Genomic DNA, 11,469 nt, shown 5'->3' on the forward strand with positions numbered 1-11,469 from the left:
AAGTGTCTATGATCCTTCCAATGACTAGCTCAGAGGAAATACCAATGGTGCATCAACAGGCTTGGATGCGCTAGCCATTTTTACATAAAAAAATGTTTAGGTTTGTCATGAGAAATTATTTTTATTTTCTCCAGCAGAAAGAGGATCTTTTTGACTATTTGCTTAAAAAAAGACTTCAGTGGAATGATTTGAGACAGGTTTTCCAGTTGCACGCTGCAACAACATTAACATGACAAATGAACACAGAAGCCAAGTTAAATTATCAGAGTACTGCTGGGAAGCGAAATATTATAAAGCCTTTAAACATCATCCTTTTGGAATTTTTAATAACTTGAAAAGATGTTAAGTGAAATGCTAACATTAAGTGAAAAAAACAGGTTATAGAACTGTACAATTTCAGTTATATGAGAAAAATATTTATGTAAGAAAAAGAAAGACTAGAAAAAATATGCCAACAGTTTTGTGATTGGTTTCTTTCTCTGGGTGATGACATAATGAATAACTTTATGACTTTCTATGTTTTTCTTCATTTCCCAAGTGTTCTACAATGAACAATTTGTACTATATTTTAAGAAGTAGATGCATGTTTTGGTTTGCTCTGTGCAATCAGATTATATGGGGAGTTTGCAAGATAGACAAGTGGGCGCCCCATATGTACATGTCATGGCAGAGCAGCTTCTCTATAAACAATCAGATATTGTTGAGCTTGATGATCTGAACATGAAGACAGCTGGATTACTCAGTTCTATTTTTGCTGCCAGCTCCCCAGGGCAACCTGGTAATCTGTGGGTGCTCATTTCAAGATTAGGTACTGAGCTGCTTCATTGTAAAAGACCTCAAGGGCAGTGCACAGTACAGTATCTGCCAGCAAGACTCTGGTCAGGGCTACAGGAGGCGGTGGCTGCCTGGGTGGGTCAGAGGAGACCACCGGGGAGGCAGGACTTTTGTTCTTTTGGGGTCAAGATGACGAACACATCCTGGTTCACAGTTACATCAGTTTATTGTCCTCAGTTAACAGCCACTACATCTAGTGGTAGCCATAGGACAGAACATTCTCAGTCCCATCTGAGAATAAGCAGCACTAAGAGAAGTAAAGGAATAAAATCAGATAATCCTTAATGAGACAATATTCCAGAGGGACGGTCCATTGGAAAAGACTGACCATATGATGAAGATATGATTAAAGACCATCATCACACTCAGGTAAATGTGTACTATGAGTTCAGGGGAGGCCAAGGAAGGAAATTCAGAAAAAAAGTTAACATAGACTAGAGTGGTTGAAAAAAGTTTTCTAGAGAAGGCAATGCTTTGAATAATGGTTTTATTGTAAAATGATTTGAAAGTCCACCTAATTCAGGAGTGTTTAGTGTTTTGAGTGATGAACAGCCTGAGTATCTAGAATTTTGATCCTGTTCTGCCCCAGATTCTCTGTATGTCATCACTGGGAATATGTTTCCTGGCCTATAGAATACCAGTGTCAACAACTACCTGCCCTACAAGTGTGGTAGGATGAGTCATGGATGGTAAACATACTAGTTGAACTTAGTGGTGCTGTTACCAAAGGCTTAAAAATGTGAGACAATTAAATATAGACCTAGGCAACAGTGGATTCTTAAGATAAATGATAATGATCAAAAGCTCAAAGTCTGCCTGAAATGGTGTTCACCTTCCAGTTGAGTCAGGAGGGATTTCTCTGCTGAGGTATCCTAGTTACAAGCTGAATATAGAGAGGTGGAATCAGCTGAAAAGTAGTTATTCTGTTCCTGGAGTGGGCTCACTAAGCTGGGTAGTATGAGGTGAATTTAAAACATCATTAACAAGAGTGCTGTTTGGACGAGTTTGTAGCGCTCAAACCTGAACTGAAAGCTATACATCCTCAGGAGTGCAGGCAATCAGCTAGATTCGTATCAGTTAACACAACCCTCAGGAACAATGCCAAGAGAGGCTCATCTAACCAAAAGATTGGATTCATCACTGAACACACCATGTCTCAGAATGCAAGACTCCCCATACAGTCACTTGTTCTGTTAATGTGAAATGGATTCAGTTGAAAAGGGAAGCAGCACACCAAAAGCAAGCAAACAGAGCACTGGCCCCGATTCACACCAAGAACACGTTTTCCTTTAAGATGGGCTCTCTGATAGTCTGGCTAGGCCCTGCCTGTGTGCATCACCAGTTGAATACCCATGGTGTCAGCTCTCTTACCCTGTAGGACTGGAGCAGTACTGTGAAAAAAACAGTAAGAAGTCAGTGTTTATTTGATCAGTCATGGACACCAGGAAGGCTGTGTGGCAGTTTTGCAAGCAGATACTATTTTTTACGAGGTTAAAAACTACCTGATAAGAGACCTTATGGTAAACCTGCAATAGAAAAACAATAAGCAAACAATAAAACCAAGACCACAGGAACACAGTAATAACATTTTGATTGAGGTGATATTTGCAGCACTTTTACAAATATTGACTCACCAAAGATGAGGCCGAAAAATAAACCTGGTTTATATTTGAGCCAACCACACAAAGCATTTGGAGTACTCCCTTAGCGAGCTTCTCACTGGCCCTGGAATCAACCCTAGAAACAAGCACTCCTTCATATTCAACCTCCATCTGCCACTGCAGAATCTCCCACACCCTGTCTAAATTCATCACAGTCCTTCTCTGGTGGCTCACAGCAGCCTTGTCTCCAGTGGCTGGAGAAATGATGAATAAAGATCAGTTACAAGTGATGACATATGCCCTTATAAAAACAGTAATTCCATTTTAATATGTTTGCTTCTCCTCTCCCCTTTCTGTTTGCACTAAAAGAACCTGATGTAAAGTCCTCTCTTTTCTTGGAAAACTTTGCTTATCAGGGCCTTCTGCTACATGGAAAGACAAATTAACATTGCTTTGTTAAACATCATACTATGGGAATGGTAAACCAAAAAACAAATTGCACAAGAACAAGAAAGAGGACAAAATTGAAAAAGAAGGTGTTTTGGAGGAAGTGATTTATTGTTGTTTTTTTTTTTTTTTTGGAACTGGGGATAGAACTCGGGTCCTTGTACTTGTGGAGCAGGCAGTGAAACCACTGAGCTAAATCCCTGGCCCCTTGGAGGAAGTGATTTAGTAAAGAGGAGGTTCTCATGTAGCAAAGGAGGCCTGGGGGTGTTTGGAGAAAGAAATGTGCTCCTCACTCAATTCAGGGACCCATGGAAGCTCCAGTCCTTAGAGGACAGGGTTGCATGATGTGCCTGAGCACATGGTGACACACTCTCCAGTTCCCACACCCTGCAGCAATTGTCTGTCAGGCATCTATCCTCTGGGATGTGTGTGTGTGTGTGTGTCTCCATAGGGGCTTCAAAATAGAAATCAGCCTTGTCTACAGAAAATAGGGAGAGGTGGGCTGTCCAAAAAGAGCAGCTGCTCTAAGCATTTTCATCCCTGACCCACACCTGAGTGGTCCATCAATGAAACTGTTATAGAATCTTTGCCTGGCACACTCAGGGGCAGGTTCACATTCTGCTGGCTGAAATTTATTTAATCTGGGGGACCTTCTTCGAAAAAAATTATAAATATAAAATTAACTAGAGAGTCTTGGAAAGAACCAGTGCAACTGAAGAAAGTTGAAATTTAAGTGTCATTAGTTACATGATGAATCTTTCTTTGCTGGCTGTGCTACAGTGTGTTCTGGGTAAGCTGGGAAAATGGCTCTTTCCACACATCCGGTCACATCTTTCTTCTGAGAGTGTTTCACCTGCCCATCTTGTCCATCTTTCCACACTATCCTAGCCAAGGGAAGCTCTGAAAGTGGGTCATTTACACAAAATCCATTTGTTTACTTACTCTCTCCCAGAAGTACTTTAACTGGTTACTCAACCAGGTTTTTACCCTTAATTAAAAAATCTCTTATTTCAGCATGAAAGGTTTCCCATTTGGTAATCATTCTCCCTATGAAACCTCACACTTCCCCTTCTATATGTAACCATTTGAAAAAGAAATCTCTGCCATCAGTAACCAGACCAGAACATTGGGAGGTAGGAGAGAAGGTGAAACCTCCCATGAAATCTCCCTGGAACTGTTCATCTGGTCTTGGAAGGAGACTGATTTGCAGTGAGTTTTATAAGATCTATTGACTTTGTCACGGGTGGAAGAAGACTCAGGTCCACATAAGCAGTCAACATTTTGTGAGTCTCTGCAGTGGAAAGGTGAAGAAGGATAGTGGCTTTTGCTAGAGCAGATGCTGAGGGTCCAATCTCACCTAGAGGGAGGATCATTGCACCAAGACACACAAAAGACTGCGCTATGGATTCTCAAGAAAATTCCAAAGGAAGACTTCCAAACCTTCTGCATATGGCATTTCTTCTGCTCTTTCAGACATTTGGTCTTGTTTGAGAAAGGAAATCTCAATTGTTTTGGCATCAGGCCTTACATATGTTTCAAGAAAGATGTCACAGTATATTCAAAGGAATAATTCTTTATGTATAAAATATTTTCTTCCGTGTTGACATTTCCTAATCTTTGCATTGAGCATAATGGAAAAGAAATATAGGATCTAGCAACAGAGAAAGAGGAGCCACATTTGTTTTCCACATTTGGGTGTACACATCCTTGCTTTTTTGTTTTTCCCTTCTTAAAAAAAACAGCTGAAAATCCTAGATCTTTAAAGAGGATTAGAAATCCAAGAGGCAGGCTTGGCCTAAGGTGAAAGAGCTTTAGACAAGGAGCCAGGCAACTTGGGGTTTGGACCCCCTTTGGCTACTAACCAACAGGTCTTGGGACCTCATCTATGTACCTTATTCACTAGGCCTCACTTTGCTCATTAATGCAATTAGAAGCTGCACTGGGTCATTCCTTACTCCTTCCCAGTTCTACTGCTTGTTTATTGGTCTTCCTCTGAGAATTCCAGAAACCTTTATATAACTTCACTGGGCTAAGAATCCATTTAGGGTAAGCAAGGGGCTCAGCTGTGCTCTTGTCACCATAGAACTAGTTAAGCTGGGAACAGTGTGTTCCGACCTAGAGCAAGGAGAGCTCATAGAATCCACTGTCCTGACCTTACAAGGATGAGACTGGGTCTACTGCCTGGTTTAGGGCTTGACAGAGAAAACTGGCTTTGGGTCAGAACTCTGCATAACCGAAAGGCATGCTGGAGGGAGACCCAGAGCCAAGGGCCACCTAGCTCTGCTGGTCAGTCACTGAACTCTTTGGGACACTTTTCCTAAATATTTGTGAAGTGAGGTCAACCCTGGCTTTCTGAGGTTTCTGATAAGGTCAAAAAATAAATGAAAGTGAAAGGGTTTGGAAACTATAAAATGACACAGAAATAGAAAGATTGAGACCAGTCTTGATTGTTGTCTCTGCCCCTGTGTATGTTTCAGGAAGGAAGCAGGGCTGGGAAAATTCAGCATAGGGATGAAGGCAAAGAGAAGCAGGGTAGAGAGACAGGGAGGAAATGTCAGGTAATGTGCAGCACCAGAGAGCCAGCAGACAGGGGAAGGGCTCCTGCTGCCAGCTAACCCCAGGCTGAGGGGTTTGGAAGCTCAGATGGATCCTACTGTGTCCCTGTCCCCAGTCCTCACTATGACCTTCACTCCCAAAGCCTCTCTGTTCATTGATGGTTAAGTTTGCTGCTGGAAATATCTGTTTCAGTATTTGTTTTAAACAGAAAATGCCAGAACTAGAGAAGTAGTTCAGTGGTAAAGCACTTGCCTAGCCTGTTTGAGGCTGTGGATTCAATCTCCAGTACAAAAAAAAAAAAAAAAGTAAAAGTGATGACTTTGAAAAAGTCAGGCATGGTAGTACACACTTATAATCCAAGCTATGTGGGAGCCCAAAGCAGGAGGATTGTGACTTCAAGGACAGCTTCACAACTTAACAAGACCATGTCTCAAAATAAAAATAAAATAAAAAAGGGCTGGAGATGTAGCTGTGATAGAGCACTCAACTAGCATTTATGAGGCCCTAGTTTCAATCTCCAGTACAAAAAAAATAAGAAGGGAAAGAAAAGGCCTTGCTATAGGGCTATAGGGACCACTAGCTAAAGTTCCACTGTAGGCCTCTGGACACAGAGTGAGCCCTGGCATGATGTACAGGAAACAGACAGAGGGGGTCTCAGTAAACTAGTTAGGTAGCTACAATGTGGAGATAAAACTAGGCTATAGGAGTAATGATGATTGGAGTTGCTGTTTATGGAGCTTTGTGTGCCAGATGCTGAGCTAAGTGTTTGATACACATTTGTTGTGTAACTTTTGCATCTACCATAGGAGCTTGTCAGGTTATTATTTTACCCCAGTGTCAAGAGGTTAGGAGAGATCATTGGAACTTACCCTAAATTGCCTGTCTTATTCTAAAGAAAGGACAGACTTTGAGGCCAATTTGTTTGGACTTTAGCTGATATGCTTAATCCCTATACCTTTCAGCTACCCTTGGGTATACTTCAACATTTTGGATCAAATTGGCTTCGTATTGTCTGGACATTAGCAGAATTGTAACATAGGAACCTAGTCAGGCGAGACCAGGGTATAATAGTGGTTTTCCAAAAGTACCTGACTTGCTCCCCTTTTGACTAGATAAAAAAATAAGTAAGATAAAATAAAAAATAGTAATAGCTCCATCAATGAGCTGAAGTATTATTTCCCTTTTAGAGTCATTCTGTATTGTGGAAAGGAAAGATGGAAAAGTAAGATAGCCCATGTTGGGCAGGAAATGGTTTTTGGTTGGCCATCCCAGCCAGTGCTGTACCGATGTGGGTTTGTGGCCCACAGTTGCCCTTGGGAATCAGTGATGTGCATCTCTTTCCAATTCTGTGCCTCATGAAGGTACATTGGTAACTTGAACTTTGCCAAGGTGAGCATTTGCACCACAGAAATAGCAAACAGCACAGATCAGAGCATTGTTTCCCTGCAGAACTGGTCATTCAACATTTGCCTACATATCACTGATTCCAGCCCTCTTTGTCATTTGGTGTGATAAGTTGCAGGTCCCTATAAGGGTTGTTTCTGAAATGAAGTCTTAATCCTCCATACCTAGATACTATGGGTGCATAAAGGAGATATTTTGCTTAATATCCAAACTTTCCTAAGATCATTGTGACTGGACCCTTGCTGCCAATTTCTGTAGAATCTCGCTCTCAGCTGCCATCTGTGCCTACAAGAGAAAGGATCTGTGGTTGGTTTTCTTTGACAAGTTCTGGTGGCTTAGCTTGTGATGGGGAAGCTGCATGTCTGCAAATGACCTTTTCCTTCTTGACATTTTAAAATGACATACTGAAGATGGAATGGATAAATGAATCAAAGCACACATAACTGATGGATTCTTTTGGGGAAATATTTCGTGAGGTCACCTAACCTTTCAGCATCATCTACGTTTACCGGAAATGTCACATTTAGTGTTTTCTGTAGTGTTTTTCATGGAAATGGGAGTTAGCAGTATTCGGGAAAGGCAGAACTACAGATTACCTAATTTTGATATCACTTCTATCTCCCTGTTAAGGCTTTTGTCTGAAATGGAGTAGAAGTGTGTGCGTCTCAGATGTTCAGCAGTTGTTAGATGCTTACCCCCAACATCCTTTAACTAGAGTTATGAAAGAATAGCACTAGACATTCCCTCTTAAGGTCTTTTCCAGTACAAAGATACTACACCAAAATAATTGATGTTGATGCGGCCCATGTGCATACAACTTTTCAAATTCAATGTTTCTTGCTTTGAGACAAGCCTGGGTTTCAGTCCCAGTTCGGCAAAAGATCTTTGTTCTTTCAAAGGGTACTTATTTTCCTGATCTGGACTTAGCAGGTAGAAGGATAACTTTCCTCAGATTCCCTAGTAAAACAGCTGCCAGAGCTGTGGTAAAAAGAACAAGTATTAAATGACCCACTCTGAGCTCCCAGTGACATTCAAGGGTCAGTGCTGATGGGGATGGGGTGGAAGGCCCCTCTGGGAGTGCCGGGAGTGCCCTGCTTGGCATGGTCACTTCTGCTAGACATTGCTCCTCAAGTGTAGGGCTCTTACATAAGGGTCTAGCATAGCAGCCTGCCCCTCCCTGACGCCTGCTGGGCAGTCCTCAGCATGCAGGATTGGCTGACTAATGCCAGGCTCTATTTCTGGAAAGCAGAAAGTTCAGGTGAAGGGAAGATGTTCTTTACTTCACTGAAAAAAAAGCAGAGGTAGCTCCTAGAAAGAAAATTATTTTGGAAGACTATTTTGTACAGATAAGCCAGGAACAGTGGGACCGGGGTAGAGCAAGGAAACAGAAAAAACAAACTGAAGAGTAACTCTGTTCCTGCGGTTGTGCCCTCCTGTGGCTGCTACACAGATTCATATCTAAGACTTTAAAAGTGTAATTTATCTGGGGAGCCTGACAAAACAAGATGTCCTGATTATGTCTTTGCCCCAAATTTAAGCTTACATTTGGGTATCCCTTATATATTAGTCAGTATAGAAAATTCTGACTATTCAACCCAAGCTAGACATTTACTATTACATTTAGGTGGGAGTAGAAGGATCATTGTTGTATATATACTAATCTGTCTCATTACCACACTTTGTGGTTAATTCCTTTAGCAAAGAAAGAGGTAGGACATATGGTAATAATTTAATGTGGCTAATTAAGGATACATGATCTTTGGTGGTGGTGATGGTAGTGTGTGTGTGTGTGTGTGTGTGTGTGTGTGTGTGTGTGTATTGGCAGAAAGGTGTGTACAGTCTGTTGGAAATGACAGTTCTGGAAAGGCATAGGTCCACAGGTGGGGAGGGGAGGTCATGCTGGCCTCTTGGAACAGGTGCTTGTTGAAATATTTACAGTTGAAAATATATGGCTGATGTTTTCTTTTAAAAAAAAATACACACACACACACACACATACAGGGAAGAGGAAAGTGGTTAATGGAAACAAGACTCATTCTGAGTTGATATTTGTTAAAGCTGGATGATTGGCTCATATGTCTCACCATACATGGAACCAGGGTTTTCTTGGTAATAACAACTGCTACTGCCATATACCCAAACCTTCTTTCACAGCTGCATTTCAGCTCTACTTATAAAGATTAACTTTCTTATTGCACTAGAATGAAGACTTCCAATATGCACATAAAAGAGAGATGAAACAGAGCCACAAGAATGTGGGAATTGTCGTGGAGCTTTTTTGTTTAAGTGTATGTATTCAGCCCTTCCTATTAAACAAATCAAAAACAAGCAGTATTGTTGAAATTTATCAAGATGAATAATGATGTGGGAAAAAGACAGTGGTTGGCCTCTTTTCTTTTCTTTTCTTTCTTAGCAGCTGGACTTTAATTGTTTTGCAGGCTTCCTTATTGCCCCAAATAAAGACTGCATTTCCCAGCCTCTCTTATCATGAGGTGTGGTTGTGTAACTTAATTCTGGGCAATGAGCTATAAGCCAGAATTTATGTGGGACTTCCTAAAAGGCTTTTCAAAAGGAGCTGACTCATCTGGGAGGTGTGCCCCTCACTCCCCAACTCTTTTCTGCTGTTTGGGATGCAGAAGTGACATACAGAGCTCCCAGAGGTGCTTTTGAGAATGTAAGCCACACATCTCACTGATGGAGCAGAAAGGACTCTGGGGTTTCTTCTGATGACTCTGATACCTCTGGACTGTCTTGTCTGTCTCTGGACTTATTTTATCACATGAGAATAGATGTTTATGTGGTTAAACCAAAGTTATCTTCGGTTTCTGTTTATATGCAAATAGACATAATGCTGATTGATACAGGCAACTGATTGTTTATTATTAATTAAGCACTATCTATTTGGTATTATTTATCAGAAATTAAAGGGCACAGAGTCATTGACTCAGCAATCCCAAAGTCAGGACTTCATCCTGTAGATATAGACACACAAGAGTTAATATTGTTGATGATGTAAATACTGTAAACACCCAAGCAGCCATCCTTGGCAACTTGTTGCATAAATTAGCCCTTCAGTGGAATGGCAGCCAGCCAGTCAAAAAAATGTGCTGCCATGAAAGAGCCTCAGACCTTATTAAGTAAAAAAAAAAAAGGCAAGTTATAGGAGAGCTTATGATCTCTTTTGCATAAAATTATATATGTATATAATCAGCCCTCTGTGGGATTCATGGATTCAATCAACCACAGACTGAAAAATTTTAAAAACAATTGTTTCTGTACTACACGTGTGCAGACTTTCCCCTTTTTGATCATTTCCTAAACAATGTATTATAAAAATTATTTACATAGCATATATTGCATCAGGTTTTATAAGAGATGACTTAAACTATATAGAAGGATATCATAATTTGATCATCTGAGAGTTTGGTATCTGTGGGGGTCCTGGACTCAATCTCTCATGAATACTGGAGGATACACAGACACACACTCATGCAAACACACACACACACACTTTTGTCTAGAAGAAACAAAAACCTGCTAACCAGAGAGAGAGAGAGAGAAAGAGAGAAAGAGAACCAGGAATTTGGAACCCTGAAGGTAGGCTTTTGTGACTGTATGTATTTTTACATGGATTAAATTTTTTATTTTTATCTTACGTGGATTAAATTTTATTATGTCTTTCTCTATATGAAAATAATATTTCCAGTAACACAACTTTGCCCAAGCCTACTGCCATAAATTAACAGCCCAGAATTTGCACACATTGAACTTTAATATCACTATCTTAATATCGAAGGTACAGTCTGACTCGTGGTGGGTACTATTTTAAATAGTTGCAGGAAAGGTATTGTTGGACTCCTCCTTTCCCTCTCCTTGTCTTCCTCTCTTTCCTCCCCTTCTTCCACACTCATTCCTTCCTCCTGCTTCTCCCCATCCCATAAATAGAAATGTTACTGTCTCCTCAGACCTGGTCTTGTCAGGGTTTGTCAAAGGATTAGGGGAGAACAGGACATAGGACTTCATCTCCCAGAAATGCCTGAGCTAGGGAGGAGTCTCTGCCAATTCCGAGCCTGATGCTATTATTCTACCTAAACATAGTGGCCTCCAAGTGGTTTATCCAGGTTGTTTGTTTCTTGTGGGTGAACAAAGACACATGTACTCTGACAGGACTCCGCACATAACCAAGAGTTTATTTACTTTGGCTTCATACACAGGCAAGGGTTTATTTTGACTCCCTCCTGCATCTGAGATCTTACTCACTCAAAGGAGCAGGATGAAATCACAGTGGGAAGAGAGCAGCATGCCAGCCTGTGCCATGAGCAGATGGCAGGAGAGGTGACATTTGACTCCAAAAGAGCTCTTGGGAAGCTTACAAGAGAAGCTTACTTTGTGCTTTAATTTTAGGCCAGTCATCTTCATGGGAAATAACCTTAGTTACTGGCTGCATACTTTAGTGATAAAATGCAAACCTCAGCAACTCCTTGATCCAGAAAGGACTAATATAAGATGATCAAGAATATTCATGTCTACACAGAGACAAGATCAAGGGTTGCTCCAGGCCTGTATCTCATGTAGGTTAATGTGACCTGGTGGATCCTGAGACATAAAAGGAGAAATGTATGGAAAA

At 41.0% G+C, this 11,469-nt stretch overlaps 1 long non-coding RNA gene across 1 annotated transcript in view; it reads left to right on the forward strand.

Moving 5' to 3' along the window:
- LOC101723282 (uncharacterized) overlaps positions 1-10,016 on the forward strand; it is a 65,328-nt gene extending 55,312 nt beyond the window's left edge. Inside the window, exon 8 of the long non-coding RNA XR_015444723.1 lies at positions 9,044-10,016. This is a non-coding gene — a long non-coding RNA (uncharacterized LOC101723282). The remainder of the gene's footprint in view (positions 1-9,043) is intronic.
- The last annotated feature ends 1,453 nt before the right edge of the window (positions 10,017-11,469 follow it).

The sequence above is a fragment of the Heterocephalus glaber genome, unplaced genomic scaffold, assembly GCF_053883595.1.
Source record: "Heterocephalus glaber isolate CG9 unplaced genomic scaffold, H.glaber_assembly_v1.0 deba00001606, whole genome shotgun sequence".
Classification (NCBI taxonomy): Eukaryota; Metazoa; Chordata; class Mammalia; order Rodentia; family Bathyergidae; genus Heterocephalus; species Heterocephalus glaber.